Here is a 20,890-nt window from a genome sequence, read left to right as displayed (position 1 = left end):
AATGCAAAGCAACTGAAGAAATTGGAGGTACTTATTTAGGAAAAGAGAGGTTAAAGACCAGGAATTTTCTGCAGATATTTATGTGAAAAGAAATAGAATTGTTCTGTGTTCTAGATAGAACAATTAGGAGTAAGGTATGGAAGTTTTTAGTTCCACATTTTAAATGTTCCATATGAAAATTAGTTCTATCCTCTATAAGTTGTTGGAAATATTAAAAAAAGTGAGATCAGTGGTTCTTAAAGTGGGGTCCCGAGACTATCAGCATCAGTGTTTGGGAATATTGCTGGTATAGGTCTAACATTTCAAGTTGAAAAAAAATTAGCAAAGTTAGTACAAATAAAATGTAACTTATTTATTTGCATAAAACACTTAAGTCATTTTAAAATAAAACTTGATTTTGATCATTTAGCTTTAAATGGCTTATAAATTGATAAGATGAGTAGTGCATAATTGTTACTGGTTGAACACTGGACCTTAAGAATAATTACTTTCTTTTGTTTTAATCAAAGCATTTACATGTAACATGTTTCCTAAAGTAAATTTAAGTTGGCCTTTGAATAAGTGACTTAACTTTCTTATACAAAGGTGCTTCTTGAATCTAAAATAGAGCCATATCAGTGGTAGAAAAGGGTATTGATGGAGCTTGATCTTTTGATACCTATGAATGTCAGAATATTAGGAGGGAAACCAGTATAAGCTGGCAGATAGATTTTCCTTGCCTACTCTCCCATCCTCACCCCAAGTGCATACTTGCAAATACAGAACACTATCATCAATAGCCATGTGTAAAAGTTCCCTTACGTTATGCTGGTTAACTATGACCATAGCCTCTTTTTACAGTTACTGCTGTTGAGGGGTTTTGTTTGCCTGCCCTGTCTTCATGAGTTCATTGGTGCATTTTGCTTTTTGGGTACTATGTGAAGAACTTTAGAGTTTCATATTTGTCGTTTATTTAGGGGTTCTCAGGTGGTCCCAGTGTGCTTTGTTTATACTCAAGATGTACTACATTTAGTGTGTATGTTTGTGTGTGTGTGTGTGTTTTATTCTAATGCAAGGTTTTGACCATCATCCTGTAAAATTAATGGAAAGAATTTTAAAAGCTAATTCCTCTGATTTTGAAAGCCATAATTATAATGCAGTTGGTTTTTTCATTATAAACTATAATTATGTTCAAATGCACATTTCATACTGTAAAATGAGTTTATAACTTCTTAGATGTAGACATTTTTTCTGTCATCCTATAATGACCAAAGAGAATAGAAATATCATTATTTAAGAAGCTTTTAAAGAAAAGACCAGATATATTTGGCTGTGAGCAGGGGCTGAGTTCCAGTGTTTAAATTTGCCAATGTAAACTTTCGGAAAATATTCTAATTTTCTTACCACAATATTCTAAATTACTTATTGAATGTGATACTACGTATATGTAAGTAAAAAGGATTAAAACAAGATTGAAAACCAAACAAATATTAGGTGGTCATGTGAATGACAAACTGAATTTTATGTTTTTGTTTAAGTACTTAGACTATTGCATTAGATTTAATAAAATAATTTTTAACTTAATTTTATAAATGGTAATTTTTTCAAGAAGATTTTTTTTCCATTTAAAATTTGTCCATTCGAATCTGACACATACACATTCAAAGTTGGTGTTTGCAAAATTTCAGTGAATTGAATTTTAAAGCAAGAAAACAAAGATACTCTTCATGCAAATTGTTTTCTAAAGGCTAGCAAAGCATAACCTTTTAATTGGCAGAAACTCTCAACTGGTTTTTTCCACTTTCAGATTTTCATTGTGGGAACTGATACCCTCACTAATTTTAAAGGAGGGAAGACTTTAATATTCATAGGTTTGCTGTGTAATACCAAATGAAATGAATGGTAATATAAGTGATCTGGTAGATTTGAAACTATTGGCCTTTGATTCCTAGCTCATGTTTTGCATATATTTCTTGTGGTGTTTACAGTTATTTCAAAGATGTTGTGGTTTTTAAATGAATTAATTAAAATAGGTGCTTTAGCTGCTTGCCCAGATCTCAAGTAGAAGAGACATTATGGGGTGCTAGAAGAACTGGACCCGAATCAATTTTCATCTGTGCCAATGAGTAGCTACTGATCTGCTGAAGCAAATCAGTGTTCCTTTCTAGGGCAGAGTGTTGTTGTTGTTGTTGTTTTTAATTAACACGAATTAGAGTTGAATAACAGGACTTCTAAGGGCCTTTTTTTCTTTTTTGACAATATTAGAAATAATTTATCATTTAAGGTATGGTACTTTAAAATTTTAAAGTGGTTCACAACTTTTTTTCCTTCTTTTAATCTCAGCAATAAATAGGCTAGGCATCATTATTTTAATTTTACTGATAGAGAAGCTGAGACATAAAAATTCCATGATCTACCTAAGTTTGCTGGTTAGTATCAGAGCTGGGACAAGAATTCAGTTCTTCTGATTTTCAGTGCTATATGTTTCAAATACTGTACCATGTTATTCTACATTTCACTTTTGGTGCTGGCTGTTTGAGATATCATGTTGACATGAAATAGTAATGGTGTTTTGCATTTCAATAAAAATAGGAGTCATTTATGTAAACATCTTTTTTGTGGGTTCATATACTCCTTTTAACTCTGTAGACTTCTGTTTTCTTTGTTGGGAAGTTGACCTTAAGATCCTGAAATTCTACATTGTTGCTTACAACATTGAAATGGGCTGCTTCTTTGTATGGGACAATGACAAAAATGGAATTTAAAATTGTTTTGTATATGAGTCTTACTGATGGTGAGATTTTGTAGCAGGCACTTGATTCACCATTCGAGTAGATGCGTAAAGTGTCCTGCAAGCACCTACTTCCTGGAGGATTATCTCGGCTGCACACAGGGCAGGCTCGAACCACTGGGAAGACAGTGGCCTGGGAGCAGCCCTCAGCCAGTAATGGATGGATAATCATCCCAGCTTCCTTGCTGTTCTGGTGGTACTCTGAGACATGTTCCACACTGTCTCATAGAGTTCCCGGTAGGACTGGAACTCATTGCCCTCAATGGGAAATTTATAAATGTGTCTTATTTTTTTTCCCCTCTTCTTTTCTGTTTCACTTCCCATCAATGTTTCCTGGGATCACTTCCCAAATAAGCCTCTTGCCCTTGAATCCTTTCTCTCAGAGACTCTTTCAGGAGTAAACTAGAACAGACTTGATTGGGGAAATAGTCATTAATAGAGTTCTTGTTATTTATGAAAGGATTTAAAAAAAATTATTATGGACAAAATCCAAAAACTAGCTTTCTAATATTCTGAATATTTTAGTAATTTAAAATTCTAGAGCAGGCAACGGTGGCTCAGCGGCAGAGTTCTCACCTGCCAGGCCAGACACCCGCGTTTGATTTCTGGTGCCTGCCCATATAAAACAAAAATTCTAAATATTTTAATGTGTCATTTGTCTGATTATGTTCATTTTGTTCATTATGTTCAATTTAACTTTCTTAGCTTCTTTTTATAACAAAGAAAAGATTAAAGGTCATAATCTTAGATAGAAATCCAAGGTGAAGATCTGATATAGAAATCTTACTACCAGATCTATTTATTTTGTTCTAGGAAGTTATAGAGTGATTATCTATTTGGTATAAATTGAATTAAAACAGGGAATTTGTTGAGTCAAACTTACAAATTATTTCCTACTTGGACACAACTTACTTATTTCCTACTGGGACCTGCATAATTCACAACCAGGGACTAGGAATAGACTTGCCTAACATTGATCATAAGTATAATTTGGTTCCTAGATTATTTCCTCAATGATTATTCTGTGATCTTTAGTAAGGTTAAGTTTTTGTGATCTTATTAAGGATTAAGAAATATAGAATTTATAAATTAAACGCCACATTAAAGAATTTAGTGCATTGTAAATTTTTTTGAAAAAAAGGAAATGTAGTCAATTCTGAATTTTTTTTTGTATGGAATATTGTTTGGATTTTGTTGCATCTTTTGCTTCTGTTTCTCGTATCTTTTATGTTCTTGGATATAGTGTTTTTAAAATTAAAACTACTAGGTTTTATTTGCTTTTCAAAAAATGAAATTTAGATTCATTTAAGGCACATGTTAGTTATCAGGCTTCTGCTTTTTTTTCCCATGTTAAAATTGTGATTTAGCTGTCTGAAATGTATGCTCTGTTGATTTGATTTATGAGATAAAACATGGATGAAATACATGCAAGTTTATAGTTGTATTTATAGAGCCATACTAAAATTAGTATGCACGAGTATTTATCTGTAGGAACCTCAAAAGAAAATATTTTTATAGGTAATCATAATTATAAAGTAACATCCTTAGACAACTCTATGTTTTTTAGCAAAAATACCAGAAAATGTAGATAGGATCTGTTTTTTCCTCAAATGTAGCTACCTTGTGGTACCTTCAGATTTCTGCCGTTTTTTTTTTTTTCAATTTATGGCAGGATATTTCTTGACCTTTCAAATTGCGTTTGTCTTTTAGAAATGATCAAAAGTGAGCAAGGGTAATTAGATTGGGTGATATGGTTTAGGGGGAAAACTATGTACTTAAAAAGGAATAAATCTGCCTTTCTCCTAGAATACAGTCAACCTGCTCTAAGTGGAGTCCCCAAAATATGCTCCACATGTAGTCTCTAAAGTTAACTATTCATTTGTAAGTTCAACTTTGTTTAAAATTATTCTTGTTCTTTAGAAATGTCACATCCAAACAACTACCTGACTTATTGCTAAATCCATAGTAATAATATTTTTGCGTTTCAAATATCTCAGTATGGTAGGTTGAAAATCTGATATAAGAACCAGAGATAGTTTGTAAAGTATGTCCAGAAAGTTGGTTCATTTCCTGAACATTAAATAATCCCTATAAGGAATAGTAAATAAAATGATTAAAAATGGGTACTTGTCTTAGTTGGAAACTGAATTCTTATTTTAAGTAGGCACAATTTCATGGTAACAGTGTAAAACAAGCCTGAGAAACAGTCTCTTTTCATAAATTTATGTGTTTTACATCACCAGTAGACTACTTTTGCAATACCTCTGTACTAAGTGAAGCGCAAACTGGCCTTTACTAGGTTTAAAAAGTGCTCTCCTGCCCTCTGTTAATTTCAGGTATTTACTTATATTTGATAATGTTGTGTCTGTCAGTGTTTGTTATTTTGATGAATCTTTAAGGTTTATTCCTGAAAGTTCTACTTGATGTAGTTGTCAGAAAAATAGCTTGGATGAAACAATGATGCATGTTGTAATAGTTTAAGTATCTTACAAATTTATATTTCAAAAAGCAGATCTCTGTAATTGCCACAGGTAATTTTGTAATTTCTGACTGTCCTAATTATTTTTTTGTTAGGGAAATATTGTACCTTAATACAACAATCTAGTCTCTGATTTGCATTTTTTTGCTGTCTTGAAAATCTTATTTATTATCTCTTAAAAGCAATTTTTTACTAAATGTTTACATTATTGAATAGGGAAGGTTGAACCAATCCTTAGTACTAAATCAGGCTGAAATCTAGGTCTGGTATTTTGAGTTAAATTTATGATTCATTGCTTAAAGGACAATTACTTTTCACTCAGGTGTTTATAATAGAGTTAATATTACATTCAAAATTACTTGACTATAATTTACATTTGTATGTAATATAGATATTTTTTGCATTATTAGCAAGCTATTTATTATCACATGTCATTTATGTTTATTTTTTTATTTTTAATTTTTTTTTTATTACATGGGCAGGCACTGGGAAGCGAACCTGGGTCTCTGGCATGGCAGATGAGAACTCTGCCACTGAACCACGGTTGCCCTATGTTTATTTTTAAAATAGATATTTAAATGATTTTTTTAGAAAATAGAAATAATGGCAAATATGCAGTATATGTTATTACTTGTTTATTCTTGGAAAGCCATTTGGGTTCAGTGTGTGACAACAGCTTTTATGTGGTAAACTTACACTTTCCTTTGCTTTTCCTTAAAATTTTACCCCAACTGAACAGAAATCTGTCCATCATGGATTAAAGTTTCTGTGCCCAGCTTATATTACAGAAGTTACTCCGAAGCGCCTCAGAAAAGTATTTTTAGCAGAAATTTTATAATAATTTCAACTTGTTAGCAAAAAGCTTTTCTGGTAAGAATCTTTAGCTTTTCCTGCCAATTTCTACCCTGTCCCTTCCCAACCCCCATTCTTTTTTTTAAGGGCAAATGTTGCTACCAACTACTCTAAAATTATAGGACAACGGTCATCTGAAAATAGTTATTTTCAATAAATTTTAGCATTCCTTCCCAGGACAGAGGAGTACTGTAATAAAGAGATAAACATTATTTTCTTCTCTTATAACAGGGTTTGCAGCACCCAATATTCTTAAAAGACTGCAATGAAGAACCCCTTTACTGCATTTTGTATAAATTTGCACATCAGCCTAGGAACACCCTCAAGAAAGTAACAGATGGGTTGTGTAGCAAAATACAGATATTGAGGTTTTAGAATATGGGAATTTTGTCATGTTCATTGAAGAATGTTCTATCAAATGAAGGTAATGAGAATTATAAATGGAAAATAGAAGGCAAAAAATTAAAATGAAAAGCCAATACATTTATTTTTTAATTCTAAGTTCTATTGAGGATAAGTTAAATAGGTTGTCCTTAGGTAGAGAATACTGTATGCTTTACTTATCCTGTCTGGTAGATTTCTTCTATAGAATTGGGAACTAAGGTAGTAAATGTCAAGATAGATCAGTTGTCTCTCACACACACACACACCATCACCTGCTTTTATTTAACTGACACAGGTAATTTAATAGTAGTATTATTGGTTAGATTCTATAACGCTTTATCTCCTAACATTTTAGACAATTTCTCTAAGGTAAAAGGTGCTGATCTGAAAATAAAAGGTGTTGATCTATTTCTATCCTACTTTTCTTTCTTTGTTGTATTTTTTTCCCTATGTTTAAAACACATACACGCACACAAAGACACACATGCAACCTGCTTTTAGTCTTGAGGAGCCTGCTGTTTTTGGTTGGAACTTAGGTTTTCACTCCTCAGGCTAGTCCTTTTGAGAGTAGGTGATCCATTCATTCTCTAGTACCTTTAGGCAAGATGGGAGCTCACGGCACTTGATGTCCTTCACAGTAGCCTGTGTTTGAGCGCAGGAGTGGAGGCGGGCACTCTGCCCTTGAGGTGGTGTTCTTGGACGCTTTATCCAACAGAAACAAAACAAGCCAGTCTTCTTCTTGCCCTTCCCCTCATACTCACTTTTCTGTTTCTCTCTCTTCCTTCCTTTAAACACATCGGGGAGAAAACACTTCATGTAGTTACTATAGTTCATATTCTCAGTAGCACTTAAAACCTTAGTGTTATCTCCTCACAAAAAAACTCCTACTACATTAGTTCATCTTTATAAATGACAGTTTAGGTAGCCTATAAGTGTGTTGAATTTAGGGAAAGGGTGAAGAGAAGAAATGACCATTTATTTATATAGGTTTCATTGCTTACAGTAAATAATGTTTTACCAAATGAAAAAAAAGTATTTCAAAAAAAAGGAGAAACATCATTTATGCAAATGTTTATAAACATGTTTGTAAATATGTTTTCTTTACCTTCCAAAAATCATTTTAATAAAAGTGTTTTTTTTAGTTTCTTCTTGAATGGAATTCCTTTGTGCATGTTAGGGCAAATTCTTCAAGCCCAAAATAACACTTCACTCTGAAATTCCTTTTATCATATATGAGAAGGATACAGCTTTTTCCATTTTGTTGTCATGTTTCAACCAGTGTCTTTTTCTTTTTGCCTCTTTAAGAAAGAATGTGTTATTGGTTTGTAAATGTTATTTCTGGGTGAATGAAATTTCTAGACTGGTTAACCAATAGCATTTGCAAATATAATGATGGGTTGACCATCTCTGTCTATGACATTTTGTTATTCATGAAAATCAGTGAGTTCTCAAAAGAAAAAATGAAAAATAAAGAACTCTTTTGGAAATAAGAACTTTGCCTATTGCCATTTGCTTGCTGAGCTCATATGTACATCTGGGTAGAGAAAAATGGCCATCCTCCCACAGTGTTTTTGCACCCTCACACATTGTTCTCAATAATCTCAGTCTTTATTCTGATTTTGGACCTCACGCATGGAAAGAGGAGGAGAGAAAATCAGAGGTAAGTGTTATACAAGAATTAAGAATTAATAATTAGGCAGGCCACAGTGACTCAGCAGGCAAGAATGCTCACCTGCCATGCTGGAGGACCCGGGTTTGATTCCCGGTGCCTGCCCATGTTAAAAAAAAAAAAAAAAAAGATAATAATTGATTAGTAAGGAGGTGAGATCAGGATTGACTTTACCTTTTAGTATGAGAAGGGACATGTTCTGCGTGATGGTATGGAGCTACTTTTGGTTTTATCAGTGAGGTTTAAACAGGTATAAATGAGACTGGACCCTGGAAGAACCTTAACTCCTCCAGCTTGAGGTGCTTAACAGAGCATGCAATCATGGAAACCTTTGTTGAGGCAAAGAAGAGATAAAAATCAGGCATGTTTTAGGTAAGGTAAGGTTCTTCTGCCCAGGGTAAACTTCAGAAGCTACGTGACCTTCAGAAATTTTTTTAGCTCGAGATTGGGTTGTAGAATTGCAAGCCCTTTTGTGGTATGTTCTGTGGTCACGAGATAAGAGAAGCAAGAATATGCCTCACAACAAAGGTTTATCTTTATCTAAAATTGCTTTAATTAAATTCAGATCTGTAAATTAGATGGTCAAGCTTTTAACTTCATGGATGACTTTTAGGCCATGCAGCGATACAAATCATGACTAGTTTACAGATTATGGATGTGAAACTCCTAGACATTTCAGTGAAAGTTGATAAACGTTGTAACAACCTTTGAAAACGAACAGTTTGAATTAGAAATTTTTTTTTTTGTAATACAACTTGAATCTGATTTCAGCCACTGAAATTTGGGGAAATCTGAAGTAGTGATTTTGATATAGGACAGGGAAGTCTCAATTTTAGAAGAGCTGATAGAATGGAAATTCTTCAGTTTTATTCACTTTGTAATAGATTTAAGGCATTACTTGATCTGGCACAGAAATCAAGGCATCTGCTGCTCAAATTCTAAGGGAGACTGTCATTTAAAAAGTGATAGCTGTATTTTTAAATAGCAGTGTACTCAGTCTTTCTTTTTTGGTAATATTCTTACCGTTTCTTTGAAAATGTCACTGAACATTTTAAGATGGTTTTAATTTTTTTAAAACAACATTTAATGAACATTAGGAGTATACTATAAATCTAGTTACTGAAAATAACACACAACATTGTGAATAATATTCAGCCAATTTACAGGTCAAATCGTACCATAGAAAGTATACTAAAAATCTGCATAACAGCACAAACAATATGTAATAAACTTTTATAACTAGAGAATTTGGATAGTCTGCTCCGTGATGATTCCCTTGAATAAGACATCTCTATCAAATAACAAGACCTTTTGTCTTCTACTAATTTATCAGAATTTATTTACACAATGGCTGCTACCCCTGTGGCAGTAATATTTTGTGTGTGTGTGTGTGTGAAGCACATTTTCTTTATTTAAAACTTTTAAGACACTTTTACCGCCCATCAAAATACATTTTTAAATATGAAAGAATCCATATAGTAGTAGCAAGAGAAGTAATATTACATTTAATGGGAAGTTCCAAAAAAATTGATCACAACATGATACTCAAATAAATCTACAAATAAATAATGGGAGCTAAATTGTGTTTCACATTTTCTTTTCATTAAAGAAAAATCATGGAACAATGAGAATAAAAAAAGTTTTACTATCAGCATGGTGCTATGTCTTTCTTGATGTTCATGTACAAAAATTTTTCTAGATTTAGAAATGCTTATTTTTATATGCATTTCTCATTGTCAAATACCTGTTTTTGTTTCCTCCCATTTTATTACATTGTTTATCTTTTTATTATTAATTTTGTGAGTTCTGTGTGACGACTATCTCCTTCCTGTTTTTCTAGTTTGTAGTTTGTCTTTTCACATTTTATTTGAAATATATTTAGATGTACAGAGTTTAAAATTTTAATGTTAAATTTATCAACCTTTTCTTTTATGGCTTGTGCTACTTGTGTCTTCTATAAGAGATTATTTTCTATTCTGAGGTCATAAAGAGGGTTGTCTGTAAAATTCTTCAACAAAAATGATTGTTTTTTCCTTTTATGCTTAATTCTTAACCAACACGGAAATGATGTTTTCTGTGTAGCGTGAGGTAAGAATCCACTTTCACTTTCTCTGTATTGATAGCCAGCACCCCAGATCCACTGCTTCTCCAGTGATTTTCAGGCCACCTTTCTAATATAGATTGTCTATAAATTCTTTGAGTCTTTAATGTAGATATTGTGGCTGATAATACAGTTTACAGATAATGACAGCTTGGTTTCTTTCCAATCCTATGATTTAAATTTCTTTTGCTTTCTTTTTTTTTTTTTTTTTTCTTTTTTACATTATTGCCTTGTTTAGGGCCAGATCTACAGAGCAGTGTTGAAGAAAACCACCCTTAAATAGCACGCTTTTCTCATTCCTTATTTGAAAGTCAGTATTTCTGGAATTTCTCCATTAAGAATCCTGTTTACTATAGCTAAATGATAATAATCTTCATCAGATTAATGGAAGTTTTTTTTCCTAAGCCCAGTTTGCTAAGAGTTTCTATTTTTTTTTTAATAAACGACTGTCAAATTTTGTTAAATGACTTTTCTATATAGAACAAAATGATCATTTTATTTTTTCCCCTTATTATGTTACTGTTTCTGGAATAAATCCAAGTTGATCACGACGCTGTATTGTTGTGGAAGTAATTTTAAGTAGTTACCCACCCGTTCAGAAGATACTGACCTTGAGCTCTGTGGTATTTTCTGTAACTGTTTTCATGGCTTAAAACATATTCTTTTGATTATTCTCAGCCATCACAAGTCTTAAGGATAAGAAACTTGCTGGAATGGTTAAGAACTTAGATTAGGCTGCTGTCGGATCACCTGTATCCATGAAGTCTATTTTTATATAAGATAATTAGCTGTATTAAGGAATACATTTAGATTATAGGGGACTATTGTTTATACCATTTCCGCAAACCAAAGGAATAACTAGCCAAAAAACTGGAAGTGTGGGGGAACTTTTGGAAAGTTAATTTTTTGGGAAGTATTATGTCTTCAGACCACTTAAGAGTTAGGCTCCTTTGTGTGGGACAAATCTAAATGAAACTTTGTTCTCTGAAATGAAACTGTAAAATAATAATAATAATAATAAGATAAACAATATATATTCAATATATTATTCATTTCCACATCTTTCTTTTTCTGTTGATAAGACATTTCCTTTTCCTGATAAAAAATGTGGAACAAGTTCTTTCTAGTTTCCATACCAAAATTGGAGAAAAACTCCAATAAAAGCTACCTGGGCGATGATTCCCTGCAATCACACGGTAATACACAAGTTGGTATCCTAGCACAGTATATTCTGTGCCGCTTTGAGGGGTTTGTTTTAGGTTTTCAATGCTGCTCTGACAAATACTACACAATGGTTAAACAGTCGGAATTTATTGTCCCACAGTTTCAGAGACTAGAAGGAGAAGGCATTTGTCCTACCGGGGTTGGTAGTGTTCTGGTTGACTGTCAGTTCTTGGGGTCTTTCTGTCACATGTCAATGTCTGCTGCTTTCTCTTTCAGGGTGCGATAAATTCTGGTTATAGTTCCTCCCCATGGCTTTCTCTCACTATTTCTGAATTTCTTCTGTTTATAAAGGACTCCAGTAAGACCCAACCTCATTCAGTTGTGCCACACCTTAACTAAAAATAACATCTTCAAGAGAACCTATTTACAGTGAGTCTACCAAGTATGCAAACTAAGACCAAGAACATGTCTAACTTTAAACTGCATTATTCAACATCACAGGGTTGAATGGTGGTCAATTAGTAGCATGCTTACCTTATTACTTTACTGCCAGTTTAACTTGAAGATGAAGAGGAAGAGTTTATTTTGATGCTTAAATCTGTATACATTATTTGTGGAGTTTTCCAAGATATTTAGAGCTCTCCAGACAACTAACTAATGTAGCAGCAGCAGTAATAGTAGTAGTTATTGCCTGTTCTGTGGGTAGGCATGACTCCAATTGCTAATCCATAATGTCTGCTCATCCACATTAGTAGCAGGTTTTCATTTCTTGACTTGGGGCTGTCTTTCTTCAGTGTTGCTTCCCACATTTCTTCTGTATAAGAAAATTCAAACTTGTGATGTTATTGCATTAGTGTTTTGAAATGAGGTGAGTATATAGATTTTGGATGCACAGAGCTTGCCCAGGTTATAGAGAATTCAGAAGTACTCCAACTAAGTTCTAATATATGAGGGAAACAGTAAAATGTTAAAACAATTCCCATGATCTGACCATCTTCTTGATATGACTATATTTTTTAAGACAAGCAGTTTATTAATCACATATACTTGGGAAGAGGACACCACTTGTCATGTAGGACCACATGAGGGTTGTCCTTGGGAAGAGAGTAAACAATTGGACTGTGGGAGGTTGGCTTTTTACCCAAGGTATAACCCTTTATAGTACCAGGAAGGTGCAGTGCCCCTGGTCCCCAAGGGGATGCATGATCACAGTGGGGAGGGGAATTTCAGTTAGGCATCTGAGGTGTGACACGATGGGAAACCAAGGCCATAATGCCCATGAAAAGACGGTTTGTTACGCACAGGTTCTAGAAGGGGGGGGTGCCATGAGGGTTTGGTGGAAAGGACAATTAGTTTAGGTGGCTTAACCAGCAAGTGAGAAACACAGGCAGAGTGCAAGGGACCTGTGGGCTTGCACCTCTATTGTGGTCCAAGGATATAAATTAGTATATTTCCTGGAGGATTAAAGGATTGCTTAAAGCAGATGAGCATGAAAAGGTGAAGGGGCCTGGGGGTCCAAAGGTTGTGGGAATGTTTAGCTTATATTAGGAATCAGCTGTCAGTTTTGGGTGAGGTGTGTGGGTGGTGGCCTGTAATGTGGGTTTGGGCGCAGAAGGAGTTTACACCCCAAGGCTGGACATAAAGTTGTTTCTTAACCAGGCCAAAGGTCAGTGTTGAGGAAAGTGGCTTATCCTAAATAAAATGGATGCCAGGGAAGCACAGGAAACAATTGTGATAGTTATGACAAATGGCCACTATTAGAATGCTTGGTGTGATGTTTCTTTTCATGGTGTTCTTGAGACCACATCATCAATTTAGGAAATTCATTGCACAGCTCTACTACCCATCAGGTCTGCTAACCTTTTCTTAAGTTAGTCCATATAGGAAGGATTAATCAACTTTATGACGTTCCAATGTAGTCTTTGTAACATCTTCTGCAAGTTAGCACCAGGCAAGTTCCATACCATAGAGGTTCCTCCACCTGTATTTAAGTATCCAACACATACATCAGGGACAGAGTACTACGCCTTTTACAGCTCCTTCAACCCTGCTAAGTGCTGAGCACATTCGTGATGCGTGATGTGGAGATGTCACCAAAGACAAGGGAGCGGAGGCGGAAGAACCACGCCTGAATGTGTTTGATCCACTTTGCTTTGTTTCCTAATTTTAACCACTCTGCCACTCTTCCCCACCCCCCAGCTTGAAGGAATTTATCTAGCCAGTGGGTTAGGAGCATAGATTACACCTGATGACACCTCCCATGTAGTTCCTCTCATATCTAAATAATGGCTGTTGGATTTAATAGCCAAGAATTTTATGATTATATTTTTATTTTGTTGTAGTTCTGTCAGCAGATCAACAAAGAAAGAAAATACACCAGTTAATCTTTAACCTGTCATCCTGGAACATATGAAGGAACATAATTTACTAACAGTTTTTCTGATGTATGTTTAGGTTGTTTATTTAAAAATGTTATAAGCAGTTATCTCTTACCTATGTATAGCTGTCTGCATCTCTAGTTGTCTTCGTAGGATGATTTTTTTAGAAATGAAGTTATTCTTTCAAATATTTCTAGATAAAATACTTTTATTCCACATCTTGGACATAAATGGAAACTTTTAAGGGTCACCTTTAAATCTATTGTCTTGATTTCTATTATCTTGATTTCCTCTTCCAGTCAAGAAGGAATAACAGGTTGGATTTACTCGTCCACTTTAAACAGCTAAAACACCGGATAAAATATTTGTAACAGCAGTTAAATTGTATAACAGGTAGTGCTGTAGTGAGATCCATAAGGGAAACAAACAAGCACAACCCTATAATTTTACCATATTACTGTCTAGAAGCAGTTTTAAGGTATCAGTGTGTGGAAGGAAACTATTAGTTTGCTAGCTGCCAGAATGTGATACACCAGAACTGGAATGGCTTTTTAAAAGGTGAATTTAGTAAGTTACAGGTTTACAGTTCTAAGCCTATAAGGTTGTCCAAACTAAGGCATCCAAGAGATATACCTTATGTGTCAGTTTAAAAGGATGTATGTACCCTAGAAAGGCCATGTATTAATCCTAATCCTATTTTGTAAAGGCAGCCATTTCTTCTAATCCCTATTCAGTACTTTATGTTTCAAACTATAATTAGGTCATCTCCCTGGAGATGGGACTCAATCAAGAGTGGTTGTTAAGCTGGATTAGGTGAAGATGTAGCTCTACCCATTTGGGGGCATCTTGATTAGTTTACTGGAATCCTAAGAAAAAGATTCAAAGACAGCAGAGAAGGACAACAGAGAATGCTACAGAACCACGAAGCAGTGAGTCCACTGGCCAATGACTTTTGGAGATGAAGAAGGAAAATGCTTCCCAGGGAGCTGGAGGGGAGGCTAGCAGATGACTGGGTGTTTGCCATGTGCCCTTCCAGCCTAGAGAAACTCTGACTGTGTTTGCCATGTGCCTTTCCACTTGAGAGAGAGACCCTGAACTTCATCAGCCTTCTTGAATCAAGGTATCTTTCCCTGGATGCCTTAGGTTGGACATTTCTATAGACTTGCTTTAATTGGGATCTTTTCCCTGCCTTAGAACTGTGAACTAGGAACTTATTAAATTCCCCTTTTTTAAAGCCATTCCGTTTCTGGTATATTGTATTCCAGCAGCTAGCAAACTAGAACATCTTAAGATACCTCTGTCAGCTGGGAAGTATGTGGCTGGCATCTGCTGGTCTCTTCCTCCTGGGTTCCATTGTTTTCAGCCTTTGTCCCTGTGGAGGTCTTTCACTTTGCTTCTCCAGGGCTGGCTTTCATCTCTTGGCTTACCTTGACTCTCTCCAGGTTCTGGCTTGCTTAACATCTCATGGTGATGTCTGCTGGGCTCTAAGCATCTCCAAGTGTCCATGTTTCTGTTCTCCAAGCATCCATATCTGCTCTTTCTGTTGGCTCTGAAGCTATGGTTTCTCAAAAATGTTTCCCCTTTTAAAGACCAACAATCTAATTAGTATCCACTTAAAATGGGTGGAGTCACAGCTCCATCTAATCAAAAGATTACACCCACAATTGGGCGTACCATATCTCCATGGATTGAATTTGTGGGGCAGAGTACCAAAGAGGTTTCACAGAACAGGGCTTTAGCAATCTATAGAGGAGTCCTGTGGAATCTTTTGAGTCTCTGGGTAAAAAATTTTATAAATTTATAAGTACATATATGTATGTATTTATGTCAAACCAACACAGGAACCAAATATTTTATTCATATAATTGGTTTCCCTAATCTCAGCTCATCTGGTGTGCTGTTTTGGTTCCTGTGCTGGTTTTAAAATACTTAAAACTTCAGGTTGCCATACATATATATATATATCTATGTATATATGTAGATATATATATATATATATGCATGTCAACCTAAAACTTTAGCCCCAGAGAAGATACTTTATGAGATTGAAGGTGAAGCAAAGACTTTTCCAGGCGAGCGAAAGATGAGAATCTATCGCTGGAAGACCAGTACTACATGGAGAAATAAAGGAATTTCTTCCAACAGATACAGGATAACATCCCCTGAAAATCTGGACCCACACAGAAATAAAATGACTGGAAATGGTACATTTATGGATAGATATAAAAGACATTTTTTTTTGCTGTTAAATCATGACATAATTTACTGTTCCAAGCAAAAAGAATAATTTATTGTGTACTTTATAGCAAATGTAGAAGCAAAATGTCTGAAAATAATACAAACAGTGGGAAGGGAAATGGAAAGTATGCATTTGTAAGATTCTTACAGTATATGCAAATATATGCAATATAATGTTACTTGAAAATAGACTGTATTGTCTAATCTTTAATTACTCAGACAAGATAAAACAACAAAACAAAGAGGTATAGCCAGCAGTGAAAATAAAATAGAATCATCAAACAAACGAAAAATCAGGAAAAGAGGAAAGGAACAAAGAGCACAAGGGATGAACAAAACTTTGAAGTAGGCAGATTAAAAAGCAAGCATATCAATAATTATATTCAGTTAAAATGGTTGGTAGATATTGTCAGATTGGATTTAAAAAAAAAAGGCCAGATATTTACACACAAGCATTAATCCAAAGAAAGCTGGAGTGACTTTATTAGTCAAAGTATACTTCAGATCAATGAATATTACCAGGGATAATGAATATTTCATGATGACGAAGGTGTCAGTTCATCAAGAGGTCATGCAGATCCTAACTGCCTCTCTCTCAGAGCTTCAAAACATATGATGCAAAAACTGATAGCATGGAAAGGGGAATTCAACAAATCCACAGTCATAGTCGAATATTTTGAAAGCCCTTTCTCATAATTGAAATGAGTTTGAGTAAAGATATGGAAGGCATATATATAGAACTACAGTGTTACTGAACTTGACATAATTGGCATTTATAGATCACTGCCCAACAATAGCACAATACAGTCTTTTCAAGCTCATGTGGAACATTCACTAAAATAGATCATACATATGCTGGGCCATAAAACAAATCTAATAAATTTAAAATGATTGGAATCATTCAAAGTATATTTTCTTACCACAGCAGAATTAAACTAAAATGAATAAATTATCTGGACAGTCTCCAAATATTTGGAAATGAAACAATATTAGTTTAAGTAGTCCATGCGTCAAATAAATATTAGAAAATATTTTGAACTGAATAAAAATGAAAATAAATTTTATGGGATGCAGCTAATGCAACACTTTTAGGAAAATTTATTTAAATGCTCATTTTGGAAAGTAATGAAGGTTTCAAATCAATAAGCTTCCATCTTCAGATACTAAAAAATGAAGAGCAAATTAACAAAAAGTTTGCAGAATAACCAAAGATAAGCAGAAATCAATGATACAGAAAACACACAAAATAAATGGAGAGTAAACTGGCTTTGTGAAAAGATCAATAAAATTGATAGATATCTAGCCTAGTAGACCAGAAAAAAAGAGAGAACACGGATTGCTAGTCTCCAGAATAAAAGAAGGGATGTGCTGGTTTGAAAATATGTACATCAGAAGAACTGCGTTTTAATCTTGATTCCATCTTGTGGAGGCAGCTGTTTCTTTTAATCCTAATTCAATACTGTAGGTTGGAAACTTTCGATTAGATTATCTCCATGAAGATGTGACTCCACCCATTCCAGATGTGTCTTGATTAGTTTACTGGAATCCTTTAAAAGAGGAAACATTTTGGAGAGAGTCAGAAAGGACAGACGCCTCAGAGCCGACAGAAACTTCAGAGCAGAGCTGACTCACAGACACGGATGTTTGGAGATGCTTGGAGCCCAGCAGACGTCATCACCATGAGATGTTAAGCAAGCCAGAACCTGGAGAGAGCCAAGGAAAGCCAAGAGATGCAAGCCAGCCCTGGAGAAGCAAAGTGAAAACCTCCACAGGGACAAAGGCTGAAAACAATGGAGCCCAGGAGGAAGAGACCTGCAGATGCCAGCCATGTGACTTCCCAGCTGACAGGTATTCGAGAACCATCGGCCTTTCTTGAGTGAAAGTAACCTCTTGTTGGTGCCTTAATTTGGACATTTTCATTTCCTTAAAACTGTAGACTTGTAACTTCTTAAATTCCCCCTTTTAAAAGCCAATCCAGTTCTGGTGTATCGTATACCGGCAGCTTGCAAACTAACACAGAAATTGAAGTTAAATATCTCCCCACAAAGAAAATTCCAGCCTAGATTACGTCACTTGAAAATTCTACCAGTCATTTAAGAAAGAAATAATGCCAATTCCACGCAAACTCTTTCAGAAAATAGAACAGGAGGGAACATTTCCAGGCTTTTAAAAAAAATTTTATTTATTAATTAAAAAAATTAAGAACAAACAAAAACATTAACATATAATTCCATTCTACATATATATTCAGTAGTTCTCCCCAGCTTATTTTTTGAGCCAGCATTTCCCTTCCCCTCCCTTATATCTCTCTCTCTCTGTCTCTCTTTATACGCACACACACACAAATAAAAAGTCAATTAAAAATCTAGACTAATTTTTTCATGAACATTAAATCAAAAATTCTTGAATATTACATATCAAAAAGATAATATCATGATGACCAAGTACATTTTATCCCAGAAATGCAGGGATTAGTTTAACCTTTGCAAATTAGTCAGGGTAATTCACCCTATTAACAAAAATGTATATATGACACTCATCCAAATCTTCAGTAAGCTAGCAATAGAAGGACATCTACAGTGAACCTACAGCTGATGCCACACTAAGTGGTGAGAGAATGGATGTTTTACCCCCTCCAAGATGGGGATTAACACAATGATGTCTGCTCTCATTACTTATTCATTATCATACTGGAGCTTTTAGACAGTCTAATAAGGTGAGAAAAGTAAATAAAAGGCATTTAGGTTGGAAGGGAAGTTGAAGAATGACAGTGAAAGTCAAGAAATCTAGGGAAAAAGAAGTTAGTTGGAATAATAAAGGTAGCAAGCCCTCAGAATACAAAGTTATTATACAATGTTTAATGTCAAAAAGATAATGCAAATATGGCCTGCATTAGTAGACCTCTCCCACATCTGGGATTCTTTGTGTAGTTCTGGGCAAAACATTTGAAAAGAAAATTTATAAACAAGTGGACATTCTGAGACGGACATGTTAGATGAGGAGAGCGAAGGAACTGGAAATTTTTAGCTAGGGAACTAAATAGCTTTTTATTTTATTTTTCTATGATTAGTATTTTCTAATTTGGTTACTCAGACAGCAAGAAATTGTAATAATTAGAAATAACTTTTGTAAGACTGACTAAAGGTTTGTAATAGAAAGTTGAAAAGAACCTATATGTCTAAAAATAGAGGATTAGATAGATAGCTTATGGTATGTTCATTCACTGAACTAAACCGGCAATAAAAAATTTATAATATTAAAAAATATGAAAAGATGCTAACAATATATTAAGAATTAGGAAAGCACAGTACAAAATAGTATGTAGGTTTATGACTCATTTTCTGGACCAAAAAAATGAGCACTTATTTATATATAAATCACCAAAGGACAGGAAGGACATACCAAAGATTTTAACGGGCTGGGGATGGCACATCATTTTAAAAATTCATTTTTGCTTACCTGTATTTTCTCCAACGAGTATGCATTATTTTTGTTATGAAAGGAAAATAAATTTTGTTTTTATTTTCAAAGTGGTCTCCATTGTACCAGCAATTCATAAAGTCATAAAGATGTGGAATCAGATAATCATTGTGTTTCTTCTCTCAGTGGCATTGAATATAATGAGGAACTGTCTTACTGGAAAACAAAACAAAACTAAGAAACAAGCTGTGGACTGTGTATAATCAAGGAAAAGTCCCTTAACTAGGTCTAACTCTGGTTCTCAGCTTCAGCCATAAAGAGGAGGGTTAGAGACTTATTGGATCTTCAGGTTCCTCCTTCCTATTTTGCCCTGAACATCAGTTCAAGAACATAACCTGTCAGCCCACATTTCCTGCAACTTCTCACCCCCCTAACTAAAATGGGGTGCTATTTTGATTACATAGACTATAGATTCCCATGCTCCCTCCTAGGTGTGTCTTACTCATTGGGCCAAGGGTGGGGTCTGGAATATGAGTTTTACAAAGTTACGTATTCCAGCTAAGAGTTATGACTATGCAAGTCTGGGAAACATTGGACAAAAGAAACGTAATCTGAAGGGAACGCATGGTGGGTCCTTTTGACAATCTTCCTTTCTCAACTAATATCATCAGCCATGTGCCCCAGTGTACCATCCATATCCATCATTTCTTTCCCATCTGTTCTTTCCTATCTGTTACTGTTTTCTTTAGATCTAGTGTTTCTGCCTCAAGAGTTTGCCTGTTTTAATATTTTTTAATTTGTTGTTTTAATTGTGGTAAAATACACGTAACATGAAAAGTATTTTAACCATTTTTAAGTGAATAGTTCACCTGAAGGTACACTGTGAACCTTTCACAACTGTGTAGTTCCAGAATATTTTCATAACCCCAAACAGAAACTCATACCCATTAAGAAAATAACTCTCTATTCTCCCCTCCTCCCAACCCTGGTAACCACTATTCTACTTTCTGACTCTATGAATTTGCTTATTCTAAGTATTTCACATGAGAGAAGTCATACAACATTTTTCCTTTTGTGTCTGGCTTATATCAATATGATGTCTTCAAGGCATGTAACAACACTTCATTTCTTTTTATGGCTGAATATTCTACTATATGGTTATAAGACATTTTGTTTACTCATTCAGTTGTTGATGAACACTTAGGATTCTTCCATCGTTGGGTTCTTATGAATAATTCTGTCAGGAACATTAGTGTACACATGTCTAATGACTCCCTGCTTTCAGTACTGTTGGAGAGATACCTAGAGGTGGAACTGCAGGGTCATAAGTGATAATTTTATGTTTCACTTTCTGAGGAACCACCATTAGGGTTCCTATTTTTCTACATTCTTGCCAACACTTGTTATTTTCTGTTAAAAAAAAAATAATAGCCAT

General features: G+C 34.6%; 1 protein-coding gene and 1 long non-coding RNA gene across 2 annotated transcripts in view; both read left to right on the top strand.

The window, feature by feature from the left end:
• MEMO1 (mediator of cell motility 1) overlaps nucleotides 1-7,629 on the top strand; it is a 164,382-nt gene extending 156,753 nt beyond the window's left edge. The window contains exon 11 of the transcript XR_013164569.1: nucleotides 6,333-7,629. The gene's annotated coding sequence lies outside the window, so the exon portion shown is untranslated. The remainder of the gene's footprint in view (nucleotides 1-6,332) is intronic.
• Nucleotides 7,630-10,066: 2,437 nt separating this feature from the next.
• LOC143661414 (uncharacterized) overlaps nucleotides 10,067-20,890 on the top strand; it is a 68,867-nt gene continuing 58,043 nt past the window's right edge. Inside the window, exon 1 of the long non-coding RNA XR_013164568.1 lies at nucleotides 10,067-10,242. This is a non-coding gene — a long non-coding RNA (uncharacterized LOC143661414). The remainder of the gene's footprint in view (nucleotides 10,243-20,890) is intronic.

This window comes from Tamandua tetradactyla, chromosome 17 (assembly GCF_023851605.1).
Source record: "Tamandua tetradactyla isolate mTamTet1 chromosome 17, mTamTet1.pri, whole genome shotgun sequence".
NCBI classification, from domain to species: domain Eukaryota; kingdom Metazoa; phylum Chordata; class Mammalia; order Pilosa; family Myrmecophagidae; genus Tamandua; species Tamandua tetradactyla.
The sequence above is the reverse complement of the archived record's forward strand: the minus strand, read 5'-3'. Positions and strand labels throughout refer to the sequence as shown.